This window comes from Aquarana catesbeiana, linkage group LG01 (genome assembly GCF_042186555.1).
Source record: "Aquarana catesbeiana isolate 2022-GZ linkage group LG01, ASM4218655v1, whole genome shotgun sequence".
Lineage (NCBI taxonomy): Eukaryota > Metazoa > Chordata > Amphibia > Anura > Ranidae > Aquarana > Aquarana catesbeiana.
In genome coordinates, this window is record NC_133324.1 from 574,448,419 (window position 1) to 574,465,767 (window position 17,349).

The 17,349-nt window shown below is 39.4% G+C and overlaps 1 protein-coding gene across 2 annotated transcripts in view; it reads right to left on the minus strand.

The window, feature by feature from the left end:
- Positions 1–2,259: 2,259 nt before the first annotated feature.
- Positions 2,260–17,349, minus strand: part of RBPMS (RNA binding protein, mRNA processing factor) — a 256,714-nt gene continuing 241,624 nt past the window's right edge. For both annotated transcript variants that reach the window (XM_073597687.1, XM_073597680.1), the window contains one exon: positions 2,260–9,785. The gene's annotated coding sequence lies outside the window, so the exon portion shown is untranslated. The remainder of the gene's footprint in view (positions 9,786–17,349) is intronic.

Consider the following 17,349-nt stretch of genomic DNA (forward strand, 5'->3'; position numbering starts at 1 on the left):
CACCATATGAATAAACCTACCCACTGACTGTCTACATTTGGGGCAGACATCACTTACATTGGGATAAATAACATATAGTCTTTGAAGCGTGTAGTACAGAGTTTTTATGTTACTTCTGTGTTGGCACCCCACAATCACTCTACAATCCTCCCAGAATGCACAGATTTTCAAGGCTAAGTCCATGGTTTATATTGTGTTACATTACACCTATACTTTGGGTGTAAAATGTTGCCACGCTACCAACCCCCCCACACTTAAATTCTGCTTCAAGTGGTCAAGTGGTTAAAGATTATTTGAAAATTGAGAGATTAGGTTTCTATATATGTAAAAAGTGTTACTAAAGCCAGAAAAAAAAAATAATGAACAGGAAAGCTATTAACTGCAGATGAGAGATATGCAATGTCTGCTATGTCTGCTATGTCTGATATGTCTGTTCACAATCCTTTGCAGAATGTATGTATGAGTTGCACATGCAAGGGACCTCACAGGTGTCAGACTGCTGGAGTAGAAGTAATATTGAGTTTAGTTCTCCTTCAGCTCATGCTCAGATTGGGTCGATTTGACATGTCAAATTGCATGCCAAATCAGAGCCTATTGCAATGGCAACGTCCGAAATCAGTATTACGCCGCAAAGTTTGCAACGCCGCACCAATTCCCAAAAGTAGTTTCTGCACTACTTTTGGTGATTTTGGGATGATTTCAATTGACATTTGTGCATGAACACGCACAGATGTCTGTCAAATCTCCCCTGAAGTCAGATTGAAATGTTGGTTTGAAATTGTGCACATTCAGCTATACGCGCACGATTTCAAACTCGTCACTCAGTGTGAACGTGGTCTTAAACTGAAATAAATGATCAAACATACTTTAAAAGCAATAATACCTTGCTGACAAACATGTTTGCAAACAGCATTTTACAATGTCCAGCCAGTTTGTATGTATGGGGGGAAATCAAAGCACTTACAACACATTTCTGATGATATGGCCCTTTTAAAATGACCTGTACCTGATCAAAAAATTCTCACCACCAGTTTCAGTAGCTTTATCGACATGTGAAGCAGATTCCGGTAGCTCTTAAAGAGGAACTAAACCTATCGATTTAACTGTCACTTCTGCTCTAAACCAAAATGTCAAGCCATCAAATGTCTGGTGTCATAACTGATCACACGTGCAGCATCATAGCAACTGCAGATCAGACAGAGGCTGAGGCCTTGTTCATATCATATGTGCATAAAAAACAATGGAAAAAGAACACAGATAGATTTGACTTGCATAGAATATTGCACTGCAGCTTCCTTGGCTGTAAAGATAGATGGGGTTACCTCCACTTTAAGTGGCACTATGGCTTCACTAAATTCAAAAAGAATTCCTTCCAGTTCGTAGATAACAAACTGGAGGTATTCAAGACCAACAAGTTGGCATACAGAGAAAGGTATGGAGCTTGTCAATGTCACTGTGTAGCAGGCAGCATATTTGCAGCTGCTAGCTCCTACTCTCCCCACCTGTCACTGGTTGTCAAGGACGCTGTCGGCTTCTCAGCCGACAGGCTCCTAGCACCCAGTGGCACTATAGTGGACTAGTTCCTCCATTGGGTCTGCTCTCTCTTTGTGATTGGCAATGAGCAGATTCTATAGCCAATAGCAGGCTGTCTATTGGCTAAGGATTTTCTTGTGAATCCCCATTATGCTCTGCCCACCCAGCTATAGAAATCATTGATTTCTGCGCTGTGTGACAGCAGTGGAGGAGCTCAACTGCACTGAGAATGGAGTGTCTGTATGGGCACCCTGACCTCCATGCATGGAGCTTGTCCACATTCATGTACCTGTTTCCAACAGCTTCAAGAATCTTTCACCCACACTGACATTTTCCTGCAGAGGCAAGATGGAATTCTAAAGCTTGTTGCAGAGACGCTATATGAATTCCCAACAGTGTGTCTATGAGTAGAGCTTTGAGAAGGTGTGCTTTTATGTATTATGTATAAGGATGAAACTGTTCAAATGAGGCCTTCTTCGCACAAGTGTTGAAGCCTGTAGATAGTGAATGGTCCATATATTTATGTGACTTGAGCCACCAGGTTACATAGTTACATAGTAGGTGAGGTTGAAAAAAGACATCCAAAAAGTCCATCAAGTCCAACCTATGTGGCTCAAACCACATAAACACATGGCCCACTCATGATCTATGTGTGAATGAGGCCTAAAGTGGAACTCTTCTGCTAAATCATATTGTTATTTATCTGTAGGCAATGAATACACAATATTTTAATTTACAGCAATATTTTTTTTAATAAAAAATAACAATAGAAAAGTACCTTTTAAACAACTCCAAGTCTTAATATATATTTTCTATGTTGGCATACATACTTAACACAAAACAAGAAAACAATCTTGACTGTAGATTGAAACAGTGTTCCTTGTTTCTTTTAAAGCTCTCAGTGATATTGACCTATCACTCTAACTCCAGGAAAGCACTTTTAACAACATTAGAGTATAAAACAAGAATAATGCTATAAAGATTAGAGTGGTACATCCCTAAAGTTTCACCATGGTCATCTTTTGAAGATATCGGTGATCAGGACAGTATTATATAATGAGGCTAAATTACTAAAGGAGTTGAGAATGTTCACTCGACAAATTGTGCAAATATTCACTTCAGTTATCCAATCATGTGCAGATGAAATAAGGAATCTGCTTTTTATATAATGGGCTAATTGAAGTAAATATTCACACATTTTATTGAATATGCTCAATTCCCCCTCATCGTGTCTTTGATCCGGTGTTTTCCTTCTTTTTGGAATTTGTGTGATGGCACATTTATCATTCTATGCCTACTGCATACACCAAGTCTTTGTTACCAGCTGCATTACATATAATAATAGCCCACACATACAAATAATAGTAGCACCACAAACTGCATAAAACAAGCTTAAAACATAAAGCAATATTAGTAACAATCACTTAAAGGATACATAGCGCAATTGTAAGCAACTAAGTTACTAAATGTTATATATATATATATATAATGTTAAATATCAGAACAGAACTCCAAATGTTGCAGAAGAATAACAAATATAATTTAATGACTAAAAAACGGAATGGCCTTTATATACTTGATATTACTTCCATACTCCTGGTATGATGTTTTTTTTAAAATTGTAACCAGTATCCATCTTTAAAATGTGTTGACCTCCAGACCTATCTAGTAAGATTAGTTCTCTTTTAACATAGTCTAATATGCAAAGATGTACATATTAAGTCACATGTGGATTGACCACTGATTTAGTTTGCTGAATGTATAACAGCAATAAATATATATGAAAAGTGAAAATGTGCTTCAAAAATACCTTTAAAAAAAAATTATGAATCAAAATTCTTCATATAATTTATAAACATCTGCCTAAAATGTCTTAAACATCTGTGCAAAAAACTCTTTGCACAGTGGTTTACGAAGCATATGAAGAACACAGATTTATTTGTATTTTTGATGAGATATTTTTGAAGCACATTTTCAATTTTCGATTTTATATTTATTGTATTTTTATTTTAACACTGTATTTATGGTTGCCTGAAGGTAATATACTTTTCATTTATAATTATAACATTTTTATTTTTTTAGCACTGTATTTTTGGTTATCTGAAGGTTATATCTTTTCTTAGTTATTTATACAGCTGCTTTTTTATTGCATTTTTTTCAAAAAGCATGGGACATGTATATTTATTTATGACAGCAATGTATGTAGCTTGAAGGGAACAAAGAATGAATGTGATGTAAAAGCACCATGGGGATTATTTATATAGACTGGTCTTGGTATCAGAACGATAAGACTAAACAACTAGATTTTGTCTTAGGTCTTGTTCTTTCATTACTGACTGCTGCTATTCCTATGCATTACCATGGATTGCAAAGGTCCTATACCTTTTATGTAATGGCTACATCCTGGAACTCCAAATTATGAAGCTTTGTGAGACAGACTTTATTTCCCACAATGTATAACAAAGAGCTAACAGTGGACAGTGCAGTCTCCAGTCATTCTGTTAGCTTGGAGAAAAGTGAGGGGAGGGAAGGGAGGAGCAGGGGAGTGCCTTGCCATCCTAGGCTATGGAGGTTAGTGTTTCTATTGGTGCTCACGGTGTAGGGAGACACAACTCTAGTCCCTGCATGCAAGAGTGTCTCCGCAGGATTCTGCAAGATTCATTTATAATTGATACATCATATTCTTGATATTTTCAGTTTATTGCAAAGAGCTGAACAATACCATGAGTATTATATCATTTGTAGTATAATTGATGATACACTATATTACCAAAAGTATTGGCACGCCTGCCTTTACACGCACATGAACTTTAATGGCATCCCAGTCTTAGTCTGTAGAGTTCAATATTGAGTTGGCCCACCCTTTGACCTCACAAATGTGCTTATGAAAGAATGATCAAACATTCCCATAGACACACTCCTAAACCTTATGGACAGCCTTCCCAGAACAGATGAAGCTGTTATAGCTGCAAAGTATGGGCCAATGCAAAATTGAACCCTGTTGACTAAGACTGGGATGCCATTAAAGTTCATGTGCATGTAAAGGCAGGCATCCCAATACTTTTGGTAATATAGCATATGTAACAGATTTTTTTTTTACAAGTGGTACATCCAAAAGCCAACACAGATAAATAGCCCTTTATAATACATATTTTTTTATAGAATGCTGGGGGTTGCCTGGAGTATTTCGTTTGCAGGTGTACAGATATCACCTATCCACTTCATTATGGTGATTAGCAGTCTATGTAGATTTTTGTTCCATGTCTTTTAAGGGCTTGGCATTGTGGGTGATGTAAAGCATGAAGTACAGATAAGCTTTAAAAGACAGATACAAAGTATGTGTTTTTGTCAAAAGGTGACCCTTTAAAGACTGTGTGCAACTACAAATTCACCCTAATACTGTCCATAATGTGTACACGGTAAGGTGGTCCCAAATCCAGAACACAGTGTTTTTCTGAACCTGTTTTTGCTAAATGTTTTTGTTCAATCTGTATGTAGGATTGCAGCACAACGTTATCCCCAGAGATAGCAGTGCTTATTTGCAGAAGAGTCTGTTTTGACATTGTGACTGCCCTGTGAGTTGTCTACATGACAGGAGCACAAACCACAAAACCTGAGAAATTGTTAATTCTTTGTATGTTTTACTGATTAAAAAAATAAATCAACGAGGCTTGTTCTAAACTAACTTAAAAGTAGTACTATAAAATCAATACCTACATTATATGCTGTCAAATATGTAGCAGCTGATTTAATAAAAAGCATACTTTAAATCATCCAATCACGTGCAAAGGAAATTCCCTTTTTTTTTGCATTTCTTTGCACCTTATTGGGTGTTGAAATTGAATACAGGTTAACTTGGTAAGTTAAAAAATGCACTTCAAAACCCCTAGGAACTAATTACTGGTGTTAGCTCTTAAAATCACAATTTTAATAAATAATTATATGTATTTGAATGGGGAATAGTTGCCCCCTACTTTAGGACCTCAACAAGATCTTCCCTTGGCATTGCCTGCACCCTACAGTGAGTTTTCTAATGGAACATGTAAATAATGTTACAGAATATTTTATTGTGATGACAACTTTAATTATAAAAACAGATCTGAATTTACTCAATGCAATTTCCTTTATTATTAAATATAGCATGTCCTTTGAACATGCAGTTCTCCTCTCCAATTTTCAATTACTTTGGGGAAAAGAAGACCAAACCTAATTTAATTAAAGGTAAGTTAATGAACAGACCTTATTAGGAAGAGTTAGAGGTGAGAAAATATCACAGGCTTGTTTTTAGTTATGGTAATGGTGACAACAGTAGTTCACCTAAAACAAAAGCCAGGCTTAACCTTTTACGGCAATTTAAGATACTAGAGTGGAATCAAGAGTGCATTCAAGGCCTATCCTAAAATCAAATCATGCCCCACTCTACCCACAATGGAAAACATCAACAAAACTATGTCTACCAGGTGTGGGTAGACTTCTTTGTTTTACTTGATGTAACTAATTCTGTAAAACAAATGTGGCTTTTCTGATTTGCTAATGAACTTACACTCTCTATCAAATCAAAATCCTAATTGCAATTAAAAAAAAGATATACAGTATTAACATACAAAATGTAAATTTACTATAACATTTCCAATTAGATATAACAATTTTAGATCACATAGAAAGCTCTTAAATCACAAAAATAACTCAAATTGTATATTTTTTATTTCTCATGTTTAGGTTGTGGTTATCCTAAATGCTACTTGGCTGATATATATATAGAGTATGTAGAAAAAAGATAGAGGTTCCTATGTACTAGACACAGATCAAGTTTCAAGATCAAGATCTAGTTTGTATAGTAAAGGCACCAGGGGCCTCATATACAGTACTTATCACAGTAAAAGTACTTTAGCCCTGTAATGGATCATGTATGTGGGACATATTTTTGGATCATGTTTTCCATCACAGGCAGAAGCTGGTAAAGCATTTTATTTTCTTGAACTCCCTAGGTTTATATCTACCCTAATATCACTAAGTTGCTGATATAGGTGCCATGTCTGGTTCCTTCATCTCATCAAGTTATGTTACTGGCACAACTACCGCGTGTGGAGATGGTACATCAATTTACAGATTCAGGATGCCAGATGACACCTTAGCTGCACCATCTCCTATAACCATAGTAAGGAATCCATAGCTACTCTGTAAGTTATGTCTGTGGAGGTCTTAAAGGGCCCATGATATAAGTGCAAGAGGTTGAATGCAGGCCAATTATCCCCTTCTACATTGCCTGTCACCACAACCCTTATTATGACACTTATTAGTAACTGGGTAAAAAAAAAAAAAAAATCAATGAAACTAAATAAAGCATTGAAGTTGCAGTTCGACAAAAAGTCAGTTTGATTCTTGCAACCAATGCATAGACAATATCTGAATAGCTGAACTAATAAAATGACACAATCTGTTGAATTCCCCAGCTTCTAGTAGCAGTGAAATGTAGATACATAAAATACAGTGGAAGTGAAAAAAGAACCTGCTGTGAAATCATCCAGGCAATCAAAATCGTTATTTTTAGGCTTGCCAAAATATGCCCTGACCAATTCTGATCAAAATCAGGATTTGTAATTAGAAATCATCTTTTAATAAAAAAAAAATATGCTCCCATCATACGTTTTTTTAATCTTTTGAATTTTTTTTATCGAACTATGATTCCTGTAGACAAGGAATCAAGATTCTGAGTAGCAAGTCAGGATACTAATAATACATAACAAGCAAAAGAACAGATATACAAGAGAACTTTAGATACAACAAGAAAACTATGTTATCTTGGCCTTTTTTAATGCATGCTCCAGGGTAAACTTAAGGATGAATTTCAGTTTATGGCAGGTAGCGTATGGCTAGCATTTAGTAATTAAATCGAAACCCCATTCACATTTTTACTTAAGGGTTAGAATCCAGGTTTGCATTGCTATTTTGTTCCTGTTAGGCAGATTCATTCTCATTTTGTCACCAGGATAAAAAATAAAGTAATTTTACAGTTGTCTCCTGAATACAAGTGGAGAAGCAATTGCCCAGTGGTGACACCTGTTCTAGTGATAACCAACAAAGATGGGGCTTTTCCTCATATTGGGGAGGTTTCCTCTGACTTCTTATTTTGTCACTGGGGTTGTGGCAAAACCAAACAGCGGTAATAGTCAGGTAGAGAGTCTAACCAGGGCTAGATACAGTCCACCAATAGTACCCTCTTTGATTTCCCATTGCTTAAAAGAGAAGTGAGGGATTTTTTTTAAAGAATTATACCTACCTAGGTAGATGCAGCATTGGTCCTCTGCTGGCTCTAAGACTGAGAATTGAACGATCAAACACCGCTGATTGTTGGGTTCTCAGAGCTCCTTGAGCAGAGAGCTGGTGACTGTCAGTCACTGCTGTCTGTTCTTTTTTCTGGCAGATCGAATCAGATGAAAATGGACAGGCGGCCTGTTTTCATCCGATCTCCCCACAGAAGAGAGCAGGACTCAGACAAGTCCGTCTCTGCACAATGAGCGGAGACGGACCTTTCATCCACCTGCTCAGCGGGGATCAACAGGGCAATTCCCCGCTGATAAAGCAGAGTTCGTCAAACAGATGCGCCCCATGTGAAAGAGGTCTAAGAGTTTGGACATGGATCAAAATCAAGCAACAAACTGAAGCCCTTTATTTAGAAATGATGAGGGAAATCCCTTCTTTGGTAAATGATAAAAAATAATTATTTATATTTGTTTTCACCTGGACAAAATGACAGTAAGTATACATATGTGGAGGAGGTGGAAATGGTTAGTTTAGAGCAAAGGGGCACAAAGGATAAGTGTCTTTCATTTTGAAGTGCACTTGTCCCTTAAAGTGATAATAAACCCTTACATATACCCAGTGAAATGACTAGCCTCAGGCGATACAATGAAAATCCTCCTGCAAAAGCTGTACCTGTTTATTTGCAACCTTCTGTTCTCCACAGCTTTCCAAAGCACAAAATTTACATCACAATTCTTAGCTCCAGGAGGCAGTGGCAGGGATCGGATGTCATGCAGTGCACAGCATAGAGCAGGGAGCTGAGTGTAAACTGAGACCTGAGTGGAGGGAATGGACATCCCCCTTTGCACAGACACATAGGGAAACATGCACAGCTGAGGATGTCAATCACCTGCTGTGTGCTGGAAGGGAGGAAGGACAGTCCCCTGGGAAACCCTGGTTTTGGCATAAACTGTCAGAAATGCCTAATTGTTAATCCAGACCTGGTTCTAACCCTTACATAGTCAATCAAAAAAAAATACTGTTTTGGTGGCATTTTCACTTTTACAGCAGGTGTGGATGTGAAAGACCACTTGGGCATTACACTAAACTGTGCATCATTGCTATCTGTGGTCACAAATACAGTACCACAAGCAAAATGGTGTCACAGACTTTTGTTACTGCTACAGGTCTTAAAAGGGTAATGTCTTCTGAACAACAGTACATTCAGAAACAAAGATGGACATGAAAACGTCTGGAGTGTTTTAGGATACATGTATAAGGCTACACACAGAAACACCTGGCACACGTGGCCATAAAGAAGGCAAGAAAATGAGTTAACTGCACAGGGCACCAACATACTATAATACAATATAAATTCACATACAATAGATTTACTTTACAGAGAATCCTCTCTACATTAAATAAAAGCTTTTTTTTATAGTTTAGCATATTAAAATAGAAATCGTTCTTCTAAACTGATTATTCCAAATCCCGCTAGCTCTGAAATGACATAAGACTAGATAATACTGGAAAAGCAGATCTAGTGTAGTAAATATATACAGCTCACTTTTAACAAAAATAGTATGAACAAAATCCCTCTATCTTAAAATACAGTTCTTACATTTTTTTTTTCTCTTTTGAAAAAGATCTCCACAAGTGTGTTACGCATGCAGCTTAATGTTTCCAAAAATATTATTTTCTTTTAGTTAGACACACTGAAAAATTTGTGGACAAAACTAGTGTCTTTAAACACAGTGTACGTTTGCTTGGGACAGAGACCGCTTGCTGTGATGGCTGCTCTGCTTTTCTTTGGACTGGAAGAAATCATTAGACAGCAATGCATGGCAAGCCAAGCTTTCACATAAGGCACTTGTAGTTCGTTACAGTGTACAAGGGATAAGGTATATTCATTTGCATTTATTGTCTGTTGGGTAAGGCAGATGTGTGATAGGGGCTGGGTCAAAGTCTTGAAGAAATCTTGATGTAGTGACGATGGGATGTCTGTAAGCCTGCAGGTGAGAAATAAGAAAATAATGCTATTAAAGTAGTACCAAACTTTGTCTTTTTTTTAAACATTGACACCGGTATTTTTACCTTTAACGCAGTGCAATAATCAGTTCCTTCTAACACAGTTCCTAAACTCTTACATTTTTAACAATATCCACCTACACCCTATGTCTTCCAGTACACTGCTTCCACCGAGCATCCTGTCTGGGGGAGCGCACGCATAACCTCACTACCATTCAAAAAATGTCATTCATTACGTACCAGCATGCATAACGCCACTGTGCGTGTGTAGTCTGTCATTGAGAAAATTTGGCTGTGCGCGCATGCAGTCCATGAGGACAACAGGTGGAGGCAATGTCAACATGTCACCTAGTATGCACAAATGGAGTGACTATGACAGGGCTCCATAGTACCTTGCGAGGGAAAGGAGCCAGCTGAATTGGGAGGAAAGGAAGCAGAAAAAAGTGGAATATGTGGTGAATGTTTACATCAGCATGTTAAATTGCTTAAAAAATAGCGTTTTAATATCACTATAAAGTCCAACTCCAGGTATTAGACACAAGCTACCCTTGCGCCTATCCCCAACACCGTTCCCCCACACCACAAGGGTTAACTGCTCAATAAGTATAGGGGTACAGGAATAAGAAGTAATACTTACCTTACTCCTTGTTCCTGTAGGTTCCATCCATCAGTGTGTCCACTCCTTCAAAGCCTCCTCTCCAAGACACTCTAAGCCATGGCTACACACCTACCACTTCCATGTACAATGTCAGGTCAATAGCCCTGCATTGTATGTTATGACACAAGGGGGTTTATTTACTAAAGCTGGAGAGTGCAAAACCAGGCTCACTTCTGCATAGAAACCAATCAGCTTTCGGATTTTATGGCCAAAGCTAAATTGAACAAGCTGAGGTTAGAAGATGATTGGCTACCATGCACAGCTGCACCAGATTCTGAGTGCACCAGTTTTAGTAAATCTACCCCAAAGGGACTGCCCACACACAACACAAAACAGTACATAATTCTGTATCTAAGCTACAGCAACTTCCTGTAGCTTAGATACAGAATTATGTACTGTTTTGTGTTTTTTTAATTTTATTACTTTGTTGTATTACTCTTATTCATCTGTTTTGCTGTGCAAGGATGACCTCTTTCCCATCATCAGTCTCTGATGGTTCTGTTTCGCCTCGAGTCCTCTCTCTGCGGCGGACACATGCTCGCCCTGGCAGCCTCTGGGCTGCTTGTGTCTCCCTGTCTGGGAACTCGATTCCCTTTGACAGGAGCGCGCGCTTGCGCAGTAGCACTTAGTTGTGCACCTGCGCAGTGCGGGCGAACAGACCCGGTGACGTCAGGGACTGCCCTCTACGCTGTCCCTGACTTCCGGGTTGGGGTGCTCTTATAGCGGCCGGCCATGGCCGCTATACGAGCCTACAGCTTCCTGACGCTGAGCCAGCTGAGGACCATCTTTGTGGGTAAGCTCTGCCGCCCCCCTCTCCTTCCCCATTCTCCCTACTTCCAGATAGACCCTCTTCCTTGCTGGCACCTCTGCTCAACATTAAGTCCTTGTATACGGCCTTTTCATACAACGCCACCTGTATTTTTGTTTATTGCCATATCAGAGTGCCTCCTTGATACCTCCCTACCCGTTTCCATTGCCATTCCACATAATCTTTAATTCGCAAACTTTAACCCCAGTTTGTTGCTTCCATTGCTCTCTACCGGTGGTAAAATCCCCTATACATTGTTTGTGGATGGTAACCCTATTATAAATTTTAATTTGCAGTTGTTGCCTGACCTCTTTCTGCACACACCAATTTTTCCAGTCCTCCTGGGGGGTCCCTATTGCCAACCGAACAGTGGCTGGTGACTGCTTCTTGCCTACTATATGATCCTGTGTTATGTTGTCCTCATCCATCCTAGCTTATGCGTCTGTAACAGATTAATACTCTTGGGGTGAGTGCTAACTCTCTACATCTGTGTGCAATCTTTCTCCCTTTTGATTTTCTTGCCTAACTATTGCAAGTAGTGGGTTCTCCTCCTACTGACCTACTGTTTTCCCCCCTTTTCTTCCCTCTGTCCTCCCCCTTTCCCCATTCCCCCCCCCTTCTTTCCCTTGCCGTCCCCCCCCCCTTTTTTCCTCCCCTGTTTCCCCTTTCCCCCTCTCCCCCCCTTCCCCTTCACCCCCTTCTTTTCCCTCCCCCCCCTTTCCCGTCCCTCTTCCCCCCCCCGCCACCCCCCCCCCTGTTTCCCCCCCCCCCTCATTTTCCATCCTCACCTATTCCTTGGTTCTTCCCCTTGCACACTGGCTTCAATCTTAGAGGTACACGATTGGCACCCCCTTATTTTATTTTCCCTTTTTTACGGATCTCCTAGTCCATTGACTTATATAATTCTATTACCCAATATTTATCCATCTAGAGGCTGTTTACTATCCCCTGTGTCCGCCGCAGGGGGAATTGCTTGGGGCTTTACACACCCACAGAGAACTACTGAACGGGTGAGCTCATCCTTTTTGTACTTAAATTGTATCTATTTTTTTGTTTATTGTACTTCTTAATGATTTTGCTGCAACAATAATTTTTCCATGTATGTCTTGAATTGTATAGTTATTATAATTATTATATGTTGTATCACAGATATTGCTCTCCTGAGGAAGCGGTGAAAACCGCGAAACCGGTCGAGAACCCAAGCTTTATTTGTGCCCACCATCACTATGGGGTGTAATCCTCTTGGTTGTATTTACTGCTTCTGCTTTTAATTACAACTGTATGTGACACTGTTATAACTTTTTAACTATGTTTTCAATTAAAATGGAATTTTATTATATGATTACCTTCCTCTTTACCTTTTCTTACTAAATATTTGGCTATACCTAGTACCGCAATAGTCCCCCCCCCCCCCCTTTTTGGGTTTTCTTCCCTGCATGGGGTATCGAGATACTGGCCGACAGAAGCAGCTAACTGCGGCCGTTCTCTACCCCCTGCCTTTCTTTGTACTAGACATTTGGGATGATGGTACTCCTATGTGGTAATTCAACTTTTCTGATCTAGGTGCTTTTCTTTCAAGTTCCACAAAGTTCCTATCAGTGTCCTTTTGGAGAAATATTCTCTCACTGTTCGGGTGCTTTCGCACAGGCGTTTAGGCACAGTGTGAATCCCAGAAGCACGCAAAGTGCGTCCAGCTGCACAAACAGCTGTTGTGGCTGTTGACGGCCTGTTGTTGCAATGTATGGGCTCGGTGGCCACTGCTATCCACACGCAGCTGTCAATCCTGGCAGCAGGAATCAGTAGATTTAGTTGGGATTCACACCGTGGCTAAACACCCAAGCAAATGCAGCCTTACAGGAAAGGAAAATTGAACAGTAAGCTATAAAAGCACAGATTTCATCCACTCAATGCACTTTTAAATACAGCTAGTAAAAGATGGAAACAAAGACAGCAAAAGCAGAGTAAGGAACAATTACAAGCTTTGCCAGGTATTTGTTGGTACATGAGTGTCTGCTGGGAAGATTACCACTCACGTCTACTTCTAACTCTTTTCTTACACTATCCAAATACATTTTGGCTGGAGTTTTGCTTTCATTAACAAGCACACAAACATTAGGTGTGTTTACGCAGGAATAGGTATATTGGGTATCTTACGAATATGCTTAACAAAAACCTTGGCAAGTTTAAATAGCCTAGGGCATATATTGGCCCATATGCGTGTGACTTTGCAAAATGTAAACCCAACAAATCAACCATTCATATTCCAATGATGCAAACAAAGGACTAAAAACTTCCTTGTTTCATTAGAGAGGTGACTTTACTGGAGAAGTCTTATGAATTGAGTCATTTAGTAAGAGAGGTCATATGCAAAATTGCTAGGAATAACATCAACATATCACTGCTCTATGCACGCATGCATGTCAGTAATAAAAAAGTGTACCAGTCACACTGCTTTTACAGTTGTCAAAAATTTAAAGGACCTGGTGTACCAATCTCATGTAAACAAAGAACATCAGGGGAATTCTTCACCTGGTTCATTTGGCCAGCAATGGAAGATCCCAGTGATGCTATATTTCCTTGATAAATTGAAAACATTTAATTATCTTTCCTGGAACTATTTGTTCTATAACGTTGAACGCTGGAGTTTCAGACAAAATGTTTTAAAATAAATTAAAGCACAATACTCTCACTCTTAAGTCTACATTAAATATGGCAATTTCCCCTTCACCAAATTCCCTATTACTTGGGAACACACCAAAGATGCCCATTTTCATGATTTTTTTGTGTGCTTGTTATAGAATCATTAATCATGCTAATTAAAGAGTTGAGATTGCAGGACTCTCTCAAAAGTTAACCCCATTTGCAGATGATGTCCTCTATATTACTAACAAAACTTACCACGCCTTTCCCAAACCACTTCTCCACATTACAAAAATTTGGTAGCATCTCAGGGCTTTGGGTTAATGAGTCTTTCAGATGTCAATTCTCCTGGGTCTCATCCCATCTACCCTATGGGGGAATTAACCTTACTACAGATTATCACACTGTTTACCAGGCCAACTATCCAGCCCGGTTAAAACAATTATGGCATACCTTAGAAATGGAAAGGACTTCATATATTCTGTCTAGGAAAGCAGGGGCATGCATGGAAGGAGAGTATTAGCGTATGGTGGTTGCTGAATGGACAAATATGACTATAGAACTGAATCTGTACACCCAAAAGTTGGGTGTGATAGGCCTATTCAAATATCCCTTTAAATCAGTTTGCATAGCAATTTTCAGAATCAGCATATCATATCAAACCATATATAACATAAACAAAACAAACAATACATCAGTCCATAAAGTGTCCTTTCGTATGAATTCACTTGCATATGCTCAATCTTTCATAAAAAAACAGGCTTGTGTTCACATATCCAAACGACTGCTTCCTTAATTAGTCTTCACCACTATGTGCTCCAGTCATCCACATACATTAATGATAATCCCCTCATCCGATGTGCCCTTACCTTGGGGATAAGACCAACCAATAATCTATATTTTTGTCCCTCTGGGGATCTGTAATATGCTGTTTCACTTCTTTGCTGGTAATCTTGAGATTAGAATCCTCCTTCTCTTACACTTATCTCCAAACACCCAAATCATAAAGAGAGAAAGCTGGACAGAACAGGGATATCCCTCTGAGGAAGCCGAGTGACCATGGAGTGTAACGCATAGGGGAGGGGCCAATTTGTCGTCACGCTGAGGCACGCATTGTGAGCATACCTTGTGTAGCAGAGTGTCTCAAAGAGAGCCAGGAAAAGTCCTGTTTGGGGTTTATACATCTCCCTGGCTCCTCTCATACACGTTCAGGGATCTCTGATCCATGATCCAGTTCGCATCTTGGTCCTCTCCCCAGGCCAATTTAAACTCACCTGTGACAGACAGTCTTTGCTCTCTGCCTGGGAAACACAGACAACACTGGTCTGTGAGAGCAAAAGGCTGGTAAAAAGCTGTTAAGCTGTAATCGGTGGAAGCTGACAAGCTGTAGGCTTGCTCAGCCCGGTAGTTAGGGCCCCTTATATATTGTGTAGTTAGTGCCAAGACACGGCTAGGTTTTTGTTTGACTATTTTTGTTCTGTTCATTTTCTGAAACACTATACAGCACCCGTATATAGATTTGTATATATCACCAATAAACACTGCCCTGTTTGTCACTACCTCACTGGATTTGGTATCTGTGCCTGAAAGATTGCTTATCCCAGGGAGCTTTGTACCGCCTACCTGTCCCCCAGGTTACACTTGCAATACTGTCTGATTGTCTTATACCCGCATTGTGATGACTGAATGCTTTTTACAGTTTGGTGCACTCTAAGCACCAGGAAAATGTGAGTGTTTTTATACTTGGTGTTTAATAAACCGGTTGTTTTAAAAGATAAAGCACTATTTTCAGCTTTCTCACTTTATGATTTTGGCGTATGGAGATAAGTGTAAGAGAAGGAGGATTTTAATCTCAAGATTACCAGCAAAGGAGTGAAACAGCATATTACAGATCCCCAGAGAGGGACAAAAGCACTTATAGACCATTGGTTGGTCTTATCCCCCAGTTGAGGGGATTATCACTAATGCATGTGGATGACTGGAGCACATAGAGGTGAACACTAACTAAGGAAGCAGTGGTTTGGATATGTGAACACAAGCCTGTTTTTTATGAAAGATTCAGCATATGCAAGTGAATTCATACCAAAGGATACTTTATGGACCGATGCATCGTTTGTTTTGTTAATGTTATATATTGTTTGATATGCTGATTATGAAAATTGCTATGCAAACCAATTTAAAGCACATTAGCATTTGGGAGTGCGAAACCATTTTTGAACATAATTTTGCACATTGATACACGTTTAGAGAGTGTGTGTATAGGTGTGAGCGATCCGCTTAGTAAGTTTTGTAGTCTTATAGCACTCAATAGCACAACATAGCAGCGTGCAAGTACACCACCTGTTTTAATAGCCCTATTCAAATACTTTCAGAAAGTTCAATACAAATATTTTTTTTTTCTTTTTGAAAGATGGTTTTTGCATATGATGTTCATGGGTTCATGTGCTCCATTAGTGGATCACAGGTATGGGCAGGGCTGCTGAAGCAGGAGCAAACAACTGAGACCTGACAACTAGTCCCAGTTTTCGTTCTTTAAATTTGATTCAGTTTAGTTAAAGGGCCTGCCCCTCCCCATATATTGGGGTGTGGGAGGGCTTCTATGATTTGGCAACTGCCATAATTCCCAACTCAGTTCCTGTCCACCTGGGATGATTACATTTATTCCTTACAAGCAATGTATACAGGATTGCATCCCTAATTATGTCCAAAACGGGTATAAAGACCCAGGAACTCAAGTGCAAACCGCTCACAAAATCCCAAAGAGACAGAAGAAATTATCCAGTGGTTTAACTCTCCAGCACCTACCAAAAACGTAAATAATGTTTTTGGGTGGACCGACCCTTTAAGCCTATTCTTGCAGATACAATAATGTCCATAGCACTCTAATATGTTGTCATTATATCTAAAATAAATGTTTTTTACTTGCTAATTTTTGGTCTGTTAAATATACCATTAAAATGTTTTGTTATAGCTGTTCCATAAATACCAAAAAAATACTGATCCTGACAGAAATCTAGTGGCCACCTATAGTCCTGTACTCTCTGACACTGCTGCACTGAAATCCCAAACACTGTATCTCCTTTTTAGACTACAGAACCCCCTTTCTAAGTGCTACAGATGAAGAGAAGGGAGGTGTTCTGTAGTCCTAACACATTTCCTGTTCAAAGGTGAAAATGCTGCACATTGTCACCCTTATACCCTGTACACACGATCGGATTTTCTGACAACAAATGTTGGATGTGAGCTTGTTGGCGGAAAGTCCGACCGTGTGTATGCTCCATCGAACATTTGTTGTTGGACTTTCCGATCGTGTGTACACACGTCCGTCGCACAAAAGTCCATGCATGCTTGGAATCAAGTACGAGCCAGAAGCGCTCGGTCTTGTAAAACTGTAACTGTAATGGAGACATCACGTACATCTTGTACGTCACTACGTTCC